Source organism: Bemisia tabaci, chromosome 10 (genome assembly GCF_918797505.1).
Source record: "Bemisia tabaci chromosome 10, PGI_BMITA_v3".
NCBI classification, from domain to species: domain Eukaryota; kingdom Metazoa; phylum Arthropoda; class Insecta; order Hemiptera; family Aleyrodidae; genus Bemisia; species Bemisia tabaci.
Window position 1 is genome coordinate 18,445,593 of NC_092802.1, and position 15,773 is coordinate 18,461,365.

The following is a 15,773-nucleotide window of genomic DNA, read 5'->3' on the forward strand; positions in this document are numbered from 1 at the left end:
CGGACGCTCCAAGAGGGAAATCAGGGAGTGGTTAACCTCCCCACGGCCGAGCTCCACGGGCCGACATTGTTTTTCTTCCGTTTGAATGCGTGGAAAACTATCGATTCGAGGTGAGGCATGCCTCATCAAGAATCGATATGTATTTACAAGGGGTTGAAATGGAGGGAAAACAGTGTTGCCTAAAACTCCTAAGCTCAAAAAAAGCTCTCAAGTTGAGGCCAAAATGAAGGGGATATACCACGCTCTCCTGAGAGTCCACCTCTACATCAAGACGAACTCTCCATGCAAAGATGGGGAGCAAATACATTAGCAGGGATGCCGTGTTTTCAGTTTCAGAGTCCCCAAGTAAAGTGGCAGCCCTGTCAATGAATTTGCTCCCTATCTTTGCACGGAGAGTTTGTCTTGATGTAGAGGTGGACCCTCAGGATAGCGTGGGATATCCCCTCCATTCTGGCCTCAACTTGAGAGCTTTTTCTGAGCTTGGGAGTTGATTTCAGAGAAAACCAGTGGCACCATTGTGTTTCTCGCGAACTTTTACGAAAGAAGCAATTGTTAAATCGCAAATGCCTCACACATGTAACATCTCCGTTTTGCCAATTTGCTGGATCCGCCAATGCACGTTTTCCGTCCTGATGCGGAGCGCCACTTCTTTCAGTTTCTTGAGCGCCCTTCTCTGATATATTTCAGCACTTGATAGTGCTACACTTTCGCACATAGATCCTTTTTCAAACCCTCTAATACAGATATCAATGGTTTGCTTAAAGCTACCTAAATGGGAAGCTACCTTCAACGGGAAAAATAATAGTAGTCAACAAAAATTAAAACTTTCGTAGTTGATACCGGGACATTGGGGATTCTTCTCTAAACTTTTAGAGACAATAAACGCTCATAGATGCCAAACGAAATCCACATTATTGCGGTTTGTATTTCGCAGTTGCATTTCTTCACAACAGATACTGTGCGCCCGAGGAAAAAATAAGCCGCGCTCTCGCGCAGAATGAATTTCCTTCAAATAGGCGAGTAGGCAATTTGACCGCAACGCTGCTCGAATAGTTGCGTCGCCCGTCAGACCTTTCTAAGCCTGGAGTTTTTGAAGGGGCGAGGCGCGTGTGCCTTTGTCATTAGTGCAAGACGAGGGAGGCTTCGCTAAATTTAAGGTAGATACATTTGACTGGTCGATTGTCTCATATAATTTCTGTACTTGAATTTCTGTTAAGCACAATGATCGGAATTAGAAACAGATTTTTCTCAAAACAACATTTTTTGCCCCCAAGGTCAAGGTTCTCAGGACGTACTGGATGGATTTTTAAAAACATATTTTTTAAGTTTTTGAACATTCCTCTCCAACATCGTAAAATGATTGAAAAAATAATCAAGCTGTAGCCAAAAATAAATTAAAAAAATAATATTTCAAACTACAAAGAGATGAGAAATAATAAAAACATACAGGAAACAAATTATGTTTATTATTTCTCATCTCTACGTAGTTTGAAATATTATTTATTTAATTTATTTTTGGCTTGTAGCTCGATAATTTTTTCCATCATTTTACCATGTTCTATGAAAGCCAGCCAAATTGGCATTAAAATGTATTCCTCTCTAACTACGGACAAAAGATTTTACTCTATTAATTACAAGTAAGTAAAAAAAAAGAAATCATCTGAAGGGCCCTTTAGCCTAGATTTTTAAAACAATTTAAAACTCGTGAAAGTTTCGATTTTCTAAACTGTCAACAATCCTCTCGTCCAAAACCAGAAGAAAGCCTAAAGGAATCGCACAATAAAAGTTTTTGAAAATCCATCCGGTAAAGTTTGAAAAAGGCTTGCATCAGCTGATTCTAAAATTTACATACACGTAGATTTTACATTTTGAGGACGGGAACACGACATGACTCCTCTTAAACATGATGAAATCACTCTGAGGTGCGCGCCTGGAGCGACGCTTGCATTTCATCGCGGTTGAATCCGTCTTATGTGAAATGTAAACATCCATGAATTTTCGAGGTGAAGAAAAATATTTGACGTATACGTACTCATTCTGAAGAACTCGGTTGCATTAATTCTTAAAGCACATGGGGTTATTTCAGTGCGACAACTCATCTGTATCAAATTAGATCATGGCTTTATTAGATTTTGTGAAGCGGAAATCTCATACATGTGCAAACTGGAAGTCAATCTGAGATTTTGTTATGCTTATGTTTTGCTTTTCTTGATCTTTCACTGAATTTATTTGGGAAAATAACGATACCACCTCCAACGTTCGCAAATTTAAAACAGAATCATGGAAGATTTTTATTCGGGTTGGAGAGGAAGAAAGACAAGTGAGACACAAGGAAGAGGGGAAAAAGAAGAAGACAAAGAGAAAAAGGAAAGGAGAAGTAAATAAGAGAAAATGTGGGGTAAAGAAGATAAAAACAAATACCAACGACAAGGAAGAAGAAGAGAAACAAGGAAGGGATGGAGGTGGTCGATAAGAGAAGGCAGAAGGAAAAGAGACACCGGCGGGCTGTTTATTGAAATCTGTAAACAAAGCTATAGACTAAGAATTTAAAGGGGAAATGGAACGATCTTATCGGTTGAAATGGATGGTACTATAGACTAAGGGGGAAAATGATGAACTGTCCATAAGAACCCTCGTGGGCCACCGTTCGTTCGTCTAGTCTGCCGTGCTAAGGAAGAACGCCGTAAGAGCCATTAGGCGTTGCCAAATTTCCTCTCAGAAAATACTTATTTTTGAAGAAAGTTATTTCTATTTTTCCTTGAAATTTTCAGCTTTTGGAGATCAAACCACGAACGAAATCCTCTAAAAAATATAAGGAGAAACATTCCCAAATTCTCTTGGAAATGCGTAATTTGTAGAAGAAAATTAGGCAAAGCCTGATGGCTCTTACGCAGGGGCGGATCTAGCAATTTGGCAACAACGGATTCCTTCCATTTAAACCTATGTTCAATAATCGATTCTTGTCGGGGTACCTGGCCCCTCCAAGAATCGATACTTTTCAATAGGTTTAAACGGAGAAAAACAGTGTTGCCAATTTGCTGGATCCGCCAATGCTCTTACGGCGTTCTTCCTCAGCACGGCGGTAGTACTCACCTTTTTCGTCCATTGCAACCAACAGCTTCCACCATTAGGATCGCTACATTCTTCCTTTGTCTATAGCTTCGTGTATCAATTTCAAAAATTAGCCCGCTGCCAGCATGACCATATCAACTGCACACACGGTGTTTCTAAAATAAGCTAAAATTCTCGGTTCCTTCCTGCAAAATCTGATCTATTTTGAGAGGCGCTGAAAACGTGGGGGAGGGGGGGGGGGTGAGACTCGCCCTCAGAATAAAAGCTCAGGAACGACGAACCCTCAAACCCCTCCATCATTCACGTCCGACCCCATAAAAACCACTTACACTCACAAATCAAACATCTCGATAACACGCGGCCAGTCATTACCGCCGCGATCGGCGAAAACGACACAACTCAAGCGGAAAACTCCGCGCCGATACGCTGTTTCAACTCCGCGCGGCGGATTGAGGGTTCAAGCTTCAATAAGTACGAATCCACCCCTACCGGTCAGGCCCGAATCAGTCAGGGCACGAACTTTTCAGGGGGACGGCGAGGGTGGGGGGGGGGGGGTTGCGAAAAAAGCGGGCGCGGTAAACAAAAAGTTGAGGAAAAGGGCGGGCCTGTCCTGCCCGCCGGGGCAAGGGAAGAGAACACCCCCTCCCCTCCCGGTGGACCGTGAAGCGCACGGAGTTTAAAGCAAGTGTATTAGGGTATATAATTAAGCGAGATTTGCGCTTCGGACCGTCCATCGTCGACGTTGCCGTCCCGGCGAGAAAAATCGTCATTTTGAGCGTTGGATAGTGGAGATTTTAGGACGATCCGGCAAGCGGGGTCCACTGCGGCTCGCTGGCGAGTCAAGTTGATTAATAGATATAAAGATGTTTGAAAATTAAGGAGCAGCGCTGTCCGCTCTCTGGATTTTCGCACTGCTCGACGAAGCCGCGTATCTCCCGTGGGGGTCGGGTTGGAGTTACGTTGTTCTTCCTGTGCGTGGCGCATTTCTACATTCGATAGTTCGGGTGCCGGCCGCGGGATGGCAGCACGGTCGTGGAGTGACGGGCGCGCACGGGGGACACGGGACGAGCGACGGGAGGGGGGGGGGGCGCCGATGACGTATGGAGGGCTGAACTTTTTCCTCCCCGCCTCGCCGTTTGCCGCCCGCCTTTTTTTGTGGAATCAAAAAGAAGGAGTATTTATTTGACAAGTCGCGGGAATCGGATAAAAAGCGTACAAGTGCCGCCCCGCATAGCGGGGAGGGCGGGAGGGAGGGGGTGACGGCGTCGCTTCTAGCCCCCGTAATCAGTACACGATCGAAATGAGCTGGCCTAAAATTGAGTTAAGCGTGGAGGGCTTGTCGTCTTCGATAGATCGTATTCGATACGGATTCGATGTATCGTTTGGTTCAAAACAATAGAACATAACCTCAGATAAAAATTTTATGATTTAGGTAGGAAAACCTAAACATAAGAAAATTCCTAAAAATTTTACTTTCCACTATTAGACACTCATAAAAAAGAAAGAAAAATAAAAACAAAAAAAAAAGGGTCTCTAAAAACTCGTTCCCTCAGATGACTCAATTGACTTTTGAGGCTATGTCTACATGTTGAACCAATCGATATTGATACAATCTCACCTGTTTGATGTATCGAATACGATCCATTGTCTATGACAACTAAAGAAAGTTTATTTTCAAATTGGAAGTTCCATTGTATGCAATGAAAATGCGGTTACATAAACCAAATGTACTGGCTTAGTAGTTGTCTGAGGTTCTCAATGCCTATGCAGTTTTCACGAGTATTTATCGTAAGAACACGGCTTTGGACGTTGCATTCAATAAAGTTAAAAAGAAAAAGAAAAAGAAAAGAAAAAGCAAAGAAAAAGAAAATACACGCCAAAGCCGTTTCAATGTATGACCTTTCTTTTGTAAGCTGGGAGCGGACTCTTCTTGTGAGTAATGCTTTTGAGTTTTTCCTGAACAGTGCTAACCGATAAAATGAATATTGAAATTGAAATGATTTTTACACCTAGAAATTAATTCTACATAATAAGTTCACGAGCAGCATGATGCATGAACTTAGCTCGTGTCCAGTGGTCCGTTTGTTAAAAGGCTTGAGGCTGCAGTTGCATAATCCATGCTATGCTCTGCTGCCGCGCAGCATAAAAATCCTTCAATCCGTCGGGTAGGCAATATGACCGCACAGAGGCAGGTTTAGATGCATCATCCAAAATGCCAGATGCTCGCTCTAAGACAGATCAATCTGCTCGTGCGGAACTGTCTGATGTCCCGTCTGATGTCTCGACATGCTAAGGAAAAGCGACGTATGAGCTTTTTTTGAGGTTTTTACTTTTATCTCATCACATTTATATAATTTCAGAAGGTGCTTTTCATAGAAAATTTTACAAGAAAACCAATAAGATAACATTTAAACCATCAAAATTTCATATTAATGAAGATATATGATTTTAAAGATTTTAAAGCATGTCCGACCTCTCCAATTGACTCGATCCACCGTGCGCCGCCCGGCTGTTTAAGCCCAGTTCCACGATCAGCCGTTGCCTTGTTTTTTCAACCGAATCAAGAGTATTTTTTCTTTCCAATGTTATTAAAAGTCTGGACTCTATATCCGAGCGGCTTTTTTTCCAGTGTTTTGTGCGAAAGATCATGTCCAACTTCTTCCAAAGACTCGTTCAGTGTGTCTAATAAAACAGGCTGGCCAAAAATCAGTGCCTTTACAGTACTTTTTTAGTGCATTCCCAAGAAAGTCAGTACCTCCTCAGCGGAAAAATTCAGTACACTGGAAAAAAAACACATTGAATCTAGAGTCCAAACTCTTAAAAACATCCACAAGAAAATATACTCTTGATTCAATCGGATTTTTGCTTAAATCAAGAACCAAGCCTCTTAATTTGAGCGGATTTCCTTTTGATTTAAGCTTAGATCTGATTGAATCAAGAGTATTTTTTCTTGTCGATGTTTTTAAGAGTCTGGACTCAAGATCCAATGTGTTTTTTTTTCCAGTGTGTCTACTAAAACAGGCTGGCCAAAAATCAGTACTTTTACAGTACTTTTTCAGTACATTCCCAAGAAATTCAGTACCTCCTCAGCGGGAGAGTTCAGTACTATTTCAGTAACTTCAATTGACGAAATTCGAAACATTTCAAAAATTTGAATTTTCCGCTCCGATTGCGATAAAAATTACAAAAAATGAAAAGAATTCCGGGCCTTTTTGTGGAATTTCCGCACTTTTTCAGTACTTCCGGACCGCCTTTTAAAAATCAGTACTATTTCCGGACTTTACGGAAATTCCGGACTTGTAAACACCCTACTCGTTCCACCGAGCGGCGGGCGGTGGGGTTGTAAAGTAACATTTCAAAAATTTGAATTTTCCGCTCCAATTGCGATAAAAATTACAAAAAAATGAAAAGAATTCCGGGCCTTTTAGCGGAATTCCTGCACTTTTTTAGTACTTCCGGACCGCCCTTTAAAAATCAGTACTATTTCCGGACTTGCAGACACCCTGCTCGTTCCACCGAGCGGCGGGCGGTGGGGTTGTAAAGTAACATTTCAAAAATTTGAATTTTCCGCTCCAATTGCGATAAAAATTACAAAAAAATGAAAAGAATTCCGGGCCTTTTAGCGGAATTCCTGCACTTTTTTAGTACTTCCGGACCGCCCTTTAAAAATCAGTACTATTTCCGGACTTGCAGACACCCTGCTCGTTCCACCGTGCGGCGGGCGGTGGGGTTGTAAAGTAACGTCTAATAGAAGCCGGGAGCCCGTTATCTAAGTTTCTCACCGGAGAAGCACTCACGCGGTGAGTGGTTTTATAAAGAGGCGTCACTTGTATTCGAGCATCATTTCCCACTCGAACGGCTAATTAAAGGCCTCCGATCACCTTCGCCTCGAGCAATAAATGTCAACACGCCGCCGCTGCCGCCACCGCCGGAGCTGTTGATCTCGCCGCTCGCCCTCGTCACTGCAATCAAGCCTCGCATCATAATGAGCCGCCACCCAAGTCCCCACTTAAAAACCTTTCAGTGCTTTGCGATCTATCGATTGATCCGCCCTTTGAACCTATGGAAAAGGATCGATAAGCAGGGTGCTCGCTACAAACACCTAGATAATCGATTACAGTGGAAAATCAAGGATTAAAAAACGGGAAACAAGGCTAAAAATACACAAATAACGAAACCCGAGACATTTCGACTCGAAACTGAGTCCTTTTTAGTCGGAAACAATAAAAATTTAAAAGAGAAAACGATAAAAAACCTGAGCTTTACACGGTGGTGGCCGGGATCTAAGAGAAAGAGAAAATTGATAACAAACAAGGCACATCGATGACCCCCGATGACCTGACTGAAAATGACTCAGTTTTGAGTCGAAACGTCTCAGGTTCATTATTTGTGTATTTTTAGCCTTGTTTTCCGTTTTTTAATCCTTGATTTTCCACTGTTATCATTGTCTTGGGCTGCTCTTAAAAATTTTTATCTACGACAATCGATTATTTACCACGGTTTCAAATGGGAAAATATCGATAGTCGATCATCATAATGAGCCAGCATCCAAGTCCCCGAGTCCCGCTTCACTTAAAAACCTTTCAGTGCTTTGCGATCTATTGCCGCAATCAGACGCTGAATTTAGCACCTGAATGTGGAAGTCAACAGTCATCGCCCAACGGCTGAAATTTAGCAAATTCGAGTTATTTTCATCCAGATGTGTATCAAATCTACTCGAATAGTTCAGACAAATTCAAAATTGGTCCGATGGTTGCTGAGAATCGTTACTGAATTTTGCGCGTCACGCGCAAAATTCAGGCATTGGGCCGATGACTTCCACATTCAAGCCACATTCAGCTCCCACATTCAGCGTGTGATTGCGGTGTCACGATTGATCTGCCCTTTGAACCTGTGGAAAAGGGTCGATAAGCAGGGTGTTCCCTGCGAACACCTGGATAATCGATTATTTACCACGGTTTCAAATGGGAAAATATCGATAGTCGATTATCATAATGAGCCGGCACCCAAATCCCGGAGTCCCGTTTCACTTTAAAACCTTTCAGTGCTTTGCGATATATCGATTGATCTGCCCTTTAAACCTACGGAAAAGGATCGATAAGCAGGGTGTTCGCTACAAACACCTGGATAATCGATTATTTACCACGGTTTCAAATGGGAAAATATCGACAGTCGATCATTCACGCCTCGCCACTGTTGAAAACCTTTCTGTGTCACTCCGCAGTTGAGAGGCAACGTCTCGTCAAAAGGCGATGTGCTAGGCTGCCGTGCTAAAGAAAAACGCCGTATGAACCTTTAGGCGTTGCTAAATTTCCTTTGATAAAACGCACATTTCCAGGTAAACTTATGAATATTTTTCTTCCGATTTTCTGGACAACTTTGCTCGCAATTCCGCCGAAAAGTCCTGAAAATTTCAAGGAAAAATATTCATAACTTTCCTGAAAAATAATCATAATATCGAAGGAAATTTGGCAACTCTCGAATGTTCATACGGCGTTCTCCCTCAGCACGGCAGTATTATTGCAGATGCTCCGAGTTGAGTGAGACGTAAACTCGTTCAAAAGATCAGTTGCGCTCGTCTCAGAATAGTGTTTTGATCCTTGCTCCAGGTAAAAGAAATATGCGCTTTGACGACGGCGCGGAGATACAACTATTCGTACCTGATGGATGTCCGTATTGCGTCTGCAAAATTGAAGGCGCTACGGCGCGAGGCGTGAACTCTCAATGCTCCGATCTACATATTCTGCCTAGGCGGCTCCGCTTCGATTAAAGAGAAAAGTTGAAAACTAAAGCCCGATTACGGATTACGTCTCGCCTATCCTTGGCTGTGTTGTTACAGTAGCCTTTGAAGTACCACAGCAAATAAATACAAACGGAACCAACACAACATGGAAATAGTACTTCGAGAGCCACACGATGTATAGTGACAAAATCGTGAAACAAGTTTTGACCACTTAAATCTGCACGAACATGGAAAATGGTTGTCTGCCACGTATAGTAATGGCACACGCTACAATATTGGCAGACGACCGTTTTCCGTGTTAGTGCAGATTTAAGTGGTCATAACTGTTTTCACGATTTTGTCACTGTATATTGTGTGGCTCTCGAAGTACTACTTCCATGTTATGTTGATTCCGTTTGTCTTCTTTGCTGTGGTACTTCAAAGGCTACAGGAGCAACACAGCCGAAGATAGGAAAGACGTGGTCCGTAATCGAGCTTTAGTTTTCAACCTTCCTCTTCAATCTGAGAGGTGCCTCATAGGCAGAATATGTAGATCGGAGCATTGCGAGTTCACGCCTCGCGCCGTAGCGCCTTCAATTTTGCAGACGCAATACGGACATCCATCAAGTACGAATAGTTGTATCTCTGCGCCGTCGTAACGCGCATCTTTTTAACGCAGCCGAAGATACGCCTCGCGCCATCGCTCCTTTCTTTTTGTAGATCCTAAATCGATTCTTCTACGCATTTAAACGTGATGCGATAAAAAATATGGATGTATTTCTATCAAATAAAACTATGTGCATTAAGACATGAGCCCTGAGACCCCTTAGAATATGTGCAAAACGTAAAAAGTTTTCTTCCGATTTTCCAGAGAATTTTTTTGTAATTTCATCTGAAGTGTCTGAAAATTTCGAGCAAAAATACTCATAACTTTCTTCAACAATAAATAGTTTTCAAATAAGAAATTTTGCAACATTTGGAAGCTCGTACGGCGTTTTTTCTTGCCACGGCAGCATGATCGTTGCTACGCCGAGTTTATAGAGCGGCGGGGTTGTTTTTTTTTTTTTTAATCTAACATAGAGAATATCTCTAGAGACCTTAATCCTCCGCTTCTAAGGGGGCACCTTGGCGAACCCGCACTATCCCAATCCACAAAGCGCATTCCATTCGTAACCTTTAGACCTTTGGAGCTCAAAATGAGGAGTAACTACGTCTATTCTTCAAAGGGCGCAAAATTCCGCATAAAAAAATCTGCAACGGGTCGTGGGAAATTATTCAACCGCGTGGTTGTCGAATTCCGGAATTGTTCAAAACTGCCCTACTACGGAGAAACTGCGTAGCATTATTGAAAGTCTTATAAGTGTACGTGGTTTTCTCCTGGTTCATGGAGAATTCAGAAATTAGGCTGATTATTAAAATCGATAAACAAAGCGATAGACAAGGGAGACAATGACAAAATGAAGTAACCCTATTAATTGGACTAAGGAGGTAAGTAGTAGACTAACTAACGGCAACTCATGAGAGACTCTAGAGTTAGTCCAACATTTTCCCTCTGTGTTTACGACAACCACCCTTTTCAACAAATAGGATCGCTTCTATTTCCCTTTGCCTTCTTTGTCTATCGGTTCGTCTATCGATTTCAATAATCAGCCCGCTGATGAGCAAGAACTACGTAGCTCCAATTAAAACTTTGCGTGGATGTAGACTACATTTTACAATGAAGAAGTAGTATATGAATTGCATTTTGCAAAAAGGAACCACAAGAATTCCAATGTTGCTAAGACTGTGCAACTTTTTAACCTTGCAACTATGCATCTTCTGCATTTGAAAGATTAATCAATATTGCAGACAGCGCGTTGTACACAAGCGTCATCAAGGAGCAAGACTTCGAAACTGAGAAAATGTATGCGAAATTTAAGTTTTATACGTGCTTTTATAATATTTGATCGGTGTACCTACTCTTGCAGTTTATTATTACTACAATTAGCACGTAGAGAAATGAAATGTTGATTTAGCATTTATACTGTTAAAAAGATGTCCGACAAGTTTCAAATGCTGATTTTACATTTTAACAAATGCTAACGTAACTACGCCCACTGCAAAACGTACAAATTAAAATGTTATGTTAGCATTTTCGTATGGTTAAATCAGCATTTGAAATTTGTCGGACATCTTTTTAACAGTATAAATGCTAAATCAACATTTAATTTTTTTCCGTGAGTACCACTGGATAATCCGAGTTCATGGGTTGGCTGCCCTTCTGGGCCCCGAGAGGTACATGGCCTGATCAAACCTAACCTCCAAATTTTCGACGTGTCCAAACACTCCCCATAAAGTTACTCTGGCCGGACTCTGGACTTTTTGGCTCAGCAGGGAGATTTCCGCATTTATTCCTATAAATATGGCACCACTGTCGCCGAATAAACTAGCGAGCGAAAGCCGAGGAGCCCAACTGCAACTTAATGAAATTATAATTCAACTCGAAACGGACAACTAATTGTAATTGACGGGAAGCGAGAGGCCGAGTGGTCGAGCGGATTGCCCCCTGGGGGCACGTGGGGGGCTCCTGGGGGTGGGGGGGGGGGAGCGCCGGACAAGAATAAAAACGGAGAGCACTGTCGGGATGAGGTGAAATTGAGGGAGAGAAAGGAGAAAAAAGCCCGGGGGTCCGCGGGCGACGACCGCGAATGATCGATTATCGATATTTCTCCATTTGAAGCTATGGTAAAGAATCGATTATTAAGGAGCACCCTGTATATCGATCCTTTCCCATAGGTTTAAATGGTAAACAATCGATATATCGCAAAGCACGCCCGGGCGACGACCGGGGGGTCACTGAACACGGAGCCGGATTTTGATGTTTTTGCTTGTCGGATTACTCGGAAATTCGTCCGCCATGAAAAAATTATAATGAATGAGGAATGAGTCGGATAAAACAACACGAAGTTGTTGCATGAGCGTGTTGATGGGAAATTCGGCGGATGAAAAAGAATTGGACCGAGTGAATCGGAAAGGAGCTAACCCGCATTTTCGAAAAAATTGAGTTAAGGATGCTTTTGAGTTTCTTTTGCCAAAAACTCCAAGTCGAAACGGAAAATCAGTTTGTGAAAAGAGGGGTTAAAGTTTATTTTCTGCATTGAGTCTTATGGAGGAATAAAACTTCAAACCTCTTTTTCTCAGCTTCAACTTTGGTCCCTTTCTGATAAACTCGGTTGTGGTGTATAATTGTAAGTTGGTAAATTGCGACAGAGAACTCAGCATTGTTGCAGGAGGAGCCCAGTAAAATGTAAAAGACTACTAGAGTTTCTTCAGTATAAAACTTTTAAAGAACTCGTTTCAAAAACTCTTAGAAAACTGTTAAAAAATTATATCCTACCTAGGAAACACTTTTACGGTTTTTTATTGAAGTAAAATTTGTTTTTTTTTTTAAAAATTTTTTTTACACAAGGTTAACTGATTGACATGTCTTATTTAGTAGAGCAGTGTACACGAGTTAGGTTCAAACCCAAGAATACAACTATTTCGACTTCGGTGTGTTGCACAGTATCACTCGCAATTGAAGGCGTTTTATATCGGTTCGATCGCGACCTACGGAGAGTAGAGTTTTGATGTTTTGACTTCGAGAGCTGTTTGCACTGCACACGTATAATGCAAAACGATGAGTAATTTTTTTATATTAGTACTTTGAACAGCCTGAAATGATATTTCAGTTTAAAATAAAATATTCAACTTCGTTCTATACTAATGCTGAAAGCCTAAATTTTTAATGCCGAGAAGTTTTTTTTCCATGTCGACAACAGTTCCAGTCAAAATATACCCTTAAATATAGAGTTTCACAGAATGCCGTCTGCTCGGATTTTTTTTTTCCCTTCATTATTATCCATAAGAAATACAATATAATTACTGACGATGAGTCTATACATATTTATAAGAACACTGTAATACTGTAATTAACCAGAGATTAATTAATTAATTGATAAAATCTACATTTGTCCTATTTGTTTCCTATGACACCGGGACAACCGGGACCGGCCGTGGCCGCTACGTCGGTGAATTAATATGATTGACCTTCGAAGATTTTTTAAGCCCTCATTTCTACTTAAATTTTACCTCTTGTTAGTTTCGGTAACCTATAAAATACCAAAAGAACCCGAGCTATGATACCTAGTGAGGAATAGAAATTAGCCACCGAACAAAAGCAGGACACACATTGGAGAGGTGAAACATGCGAATAGGAAAAGGAGGGGGGTGGGGGGTTACAGGTAGTTTTAAGTCTATTGGTGATAACTTGGAAAGTGGATCTCCTTAAAAATGTGTGGAATTGAGAATGCTGAGAGTAACCGAAGCCAAAACAAAATAAAAAATTTAAGTATGGGAGTGCTTAAAAGACGGTCAAACTGATCTTCTGATACAGTAATTTGTGCTTTAATTATCTCAGATTTTTAATAGACCAAACAGAAAATAGGACATTACGCTCTCTTGGTAATTCCATTCCTCATGGCAAACATCATATTAAAGACAGCTTTATTTTGCAATTTAGTCATGATACAAAGGCGTATTTGTTAACAAGTAACAAGGTGTAAGAATAGTGATAGCACTAATCTAAAAGTTCAATTAGAAAAAAAAAATTAAGCGCTGCTGAGTGCGCAAGACTGAGCAAGGGGAGAGTGTGCAGCTCAAACAGAGGCATCGAATTGCTCAGCTAAGTAAGGTCAAGCCAAGAGGTCTGTCAGGTTTTGAGGTCCTTTAGCCCTTGTCAATTTTTGACTCTAATTACTTTTCCTGCAGAACAGTGTGGACCCAGCACTACTCTAACACTACGTCACTTACAGTTTGGGCCACATTTTTAATATTGTTTACTGGTTTGGTTACAGGCGTACATGCCTATTCAATTGAGTGTAGCCATACACAGGGATAAAATGTTCAGAGAATTTGGTCTGATAAGTACAACTGTTAGCATGGGAGCAATAATTTATGTATTAATCGGACTGGCTGATTGATGGTGCAACAGGTTTGTTGATAACTTGTTCTAGCCTTGACTGAAGCACACTCATTGAATGGTGACAGAAGTCAATCTTCTTTCTTAGGTAATATGAACTATCACCGATTGACCTATTTTAATGCATGTATTTACTTATTGAGCCGTGCTGATTCTGGACAAATCAGTCTCAAGATGCGAGTCAACTAAAATTGCCGGAAGTAGATACTCATCAAGGTGGCCCGTCTCAAAAATACTGAGCTAAAGAAGGCATTATTAGACACATCAATATGAATACAATGCCTTACAGCTGAGTACACAAAACTTTCTTGAGCGGTGTATGTCGAGGTAGCCCTCGGATACACCTCAATGGCTGCAACCCAGACGATCATGGGAAGTTTGCAAGAACGTCAAAAGGGGTGGTCCTAAATCTTACATGATCTTTAAGTGACAATAATGACAGTCATTTGACAGGGACTGTTTGAATTTATTGAAGATAGCCGGTCACTTATGATTGAATGATTCATTCCATAATAAAATGTTAACACTCACCAAGAAGCCTGGGGAGCATCTGATCGTAAACCTCTGCGACAACAATGCACAAGTTTAGTAAACTTTGAAACAAGTCGAATTTTGATCGAAACACTTCTAAACCATTGAAATATGCTTGTTATTTCTGACAAACACTCAAATTTGCTCGACAAAACACGGTATCCACGAGAAAAAGAGGTGACACATCGAACCGAATTAACTCCGAAACGAAAACCGATCACTCGCGAATTGATTGCGAGACAGCTTCACGGACGAAGCAAGCTGTTTTAAAATTGAAAGGATACACGAATTTCATTTTCATGAGGGGAAACTGGAAAATATAATAACCGAGACCTTGTTTGTGGTCAAAATTCTCCGCCGCGGAACTTATCACTGATAACCTCAAAACTTTCTTATGTTTTTGTTTACATGATCTTCGCGCCAAAGTGCTGAGGCGCGATATTTAAAATAACGCGGCAAAATTCAAAATGACGCTCCTGTGACAAAAGTCCGCTCAGCGCTTAGCGCCATTTGTATGTTACATACATGTATTCCGTGGTTTTCAATATATTGCTTACCTGTTTATCTATTAGTTCCGCTTCATATGCAGCATTCCATCTCTAAAATTATATCCAGTCGTGAAATTTTTTCGGGGGAAAAAAAAAATTGATGAACTCGAGGGACATTATCGCATGCAGTTCTGTCGCGAAGAAACGAAAACATGCGTTTTAAAAGATAAATTCTCATCTTTAAATTTTTTTCCAAAAAGTGCCAATAGCCTAGAGCTGTAGTCTCCAAATTTTTAGGAAAGTCATCTTTTTTTCTGAATTTTGGCAACGGCTATGAGCCAAAACCCATTGAAGTTGCTATTCTTTGAAACTTTTACCTCTGAATTCAACCAAAGCGCTACAAAAATCTTAAATTAAATGAGGATGTTAAGGTGTCTCGGATCTTTCGGGGTAATAAGCTTATAGTCTCCTTCCACTTTAGATCCTTTATTTGATATCCCCTGAATTCAGCGCTAACAACTATTTGGGATGACCATTTTCCATAAGTTTTGGTCCATAGCCGTTGCCGCGATTCAGAAGAAATTACGATCATTCCAACAATTTTGGGGGCGTCGGCCTGACGAGGGGCACTTTCGGGAAAAACTTGATGGAAGAAAATATACTTATTATGACTCATAAGACACCCTCCTGCAGTCGGTCGGTTTTACTCGGGGACACCATGCATTACACAAATACACACCCCATGCCTTGATTCAGAGGACACTCAAGAATACGACACTGGCGCCCTCCATCGAGCGCAGCCGGAACTACAGCACTCAGCAGGCCTGGCGCATAACGCCAATTCTCGGAAGCTTGTTTTCTTCAATTGCTTACAATGTATCCCTGAAAGCGCCCCTGTCAACTCTAACGAAAACAAGTCAAATACGCTGTGGACTTCTCGGAGACTCGAAATTATCTTGGG

At 41.3% G+C, this 15,773-nt stretch overlaps 1 protein-coding gene across 2 annotated transcripts in view; it reads right to left on the reverse strand.

The window, feature by feature from the left end:
* The window catches only part of Rdl (Resistant to dieldrin), a 334,060-nt gene extending 319,371 nt beyond the window's left edge, over positions 1 to 14,689 (reverse strand). For both annotated transcript variants that reach the window (XM_072305142.1, XM_072305143.1), the window contains exon 1: positions 14,325 to 14,689. The gene's annotated coding sequence lies outside the window, so the exon portion shown is untranslated. The remainder of the gene's footprint in view (positions 1 to 14,324) is intronic.
* Between the last annotated feature and the right edge of the window lie 1,084 nt (positions 14,690 to 15,773).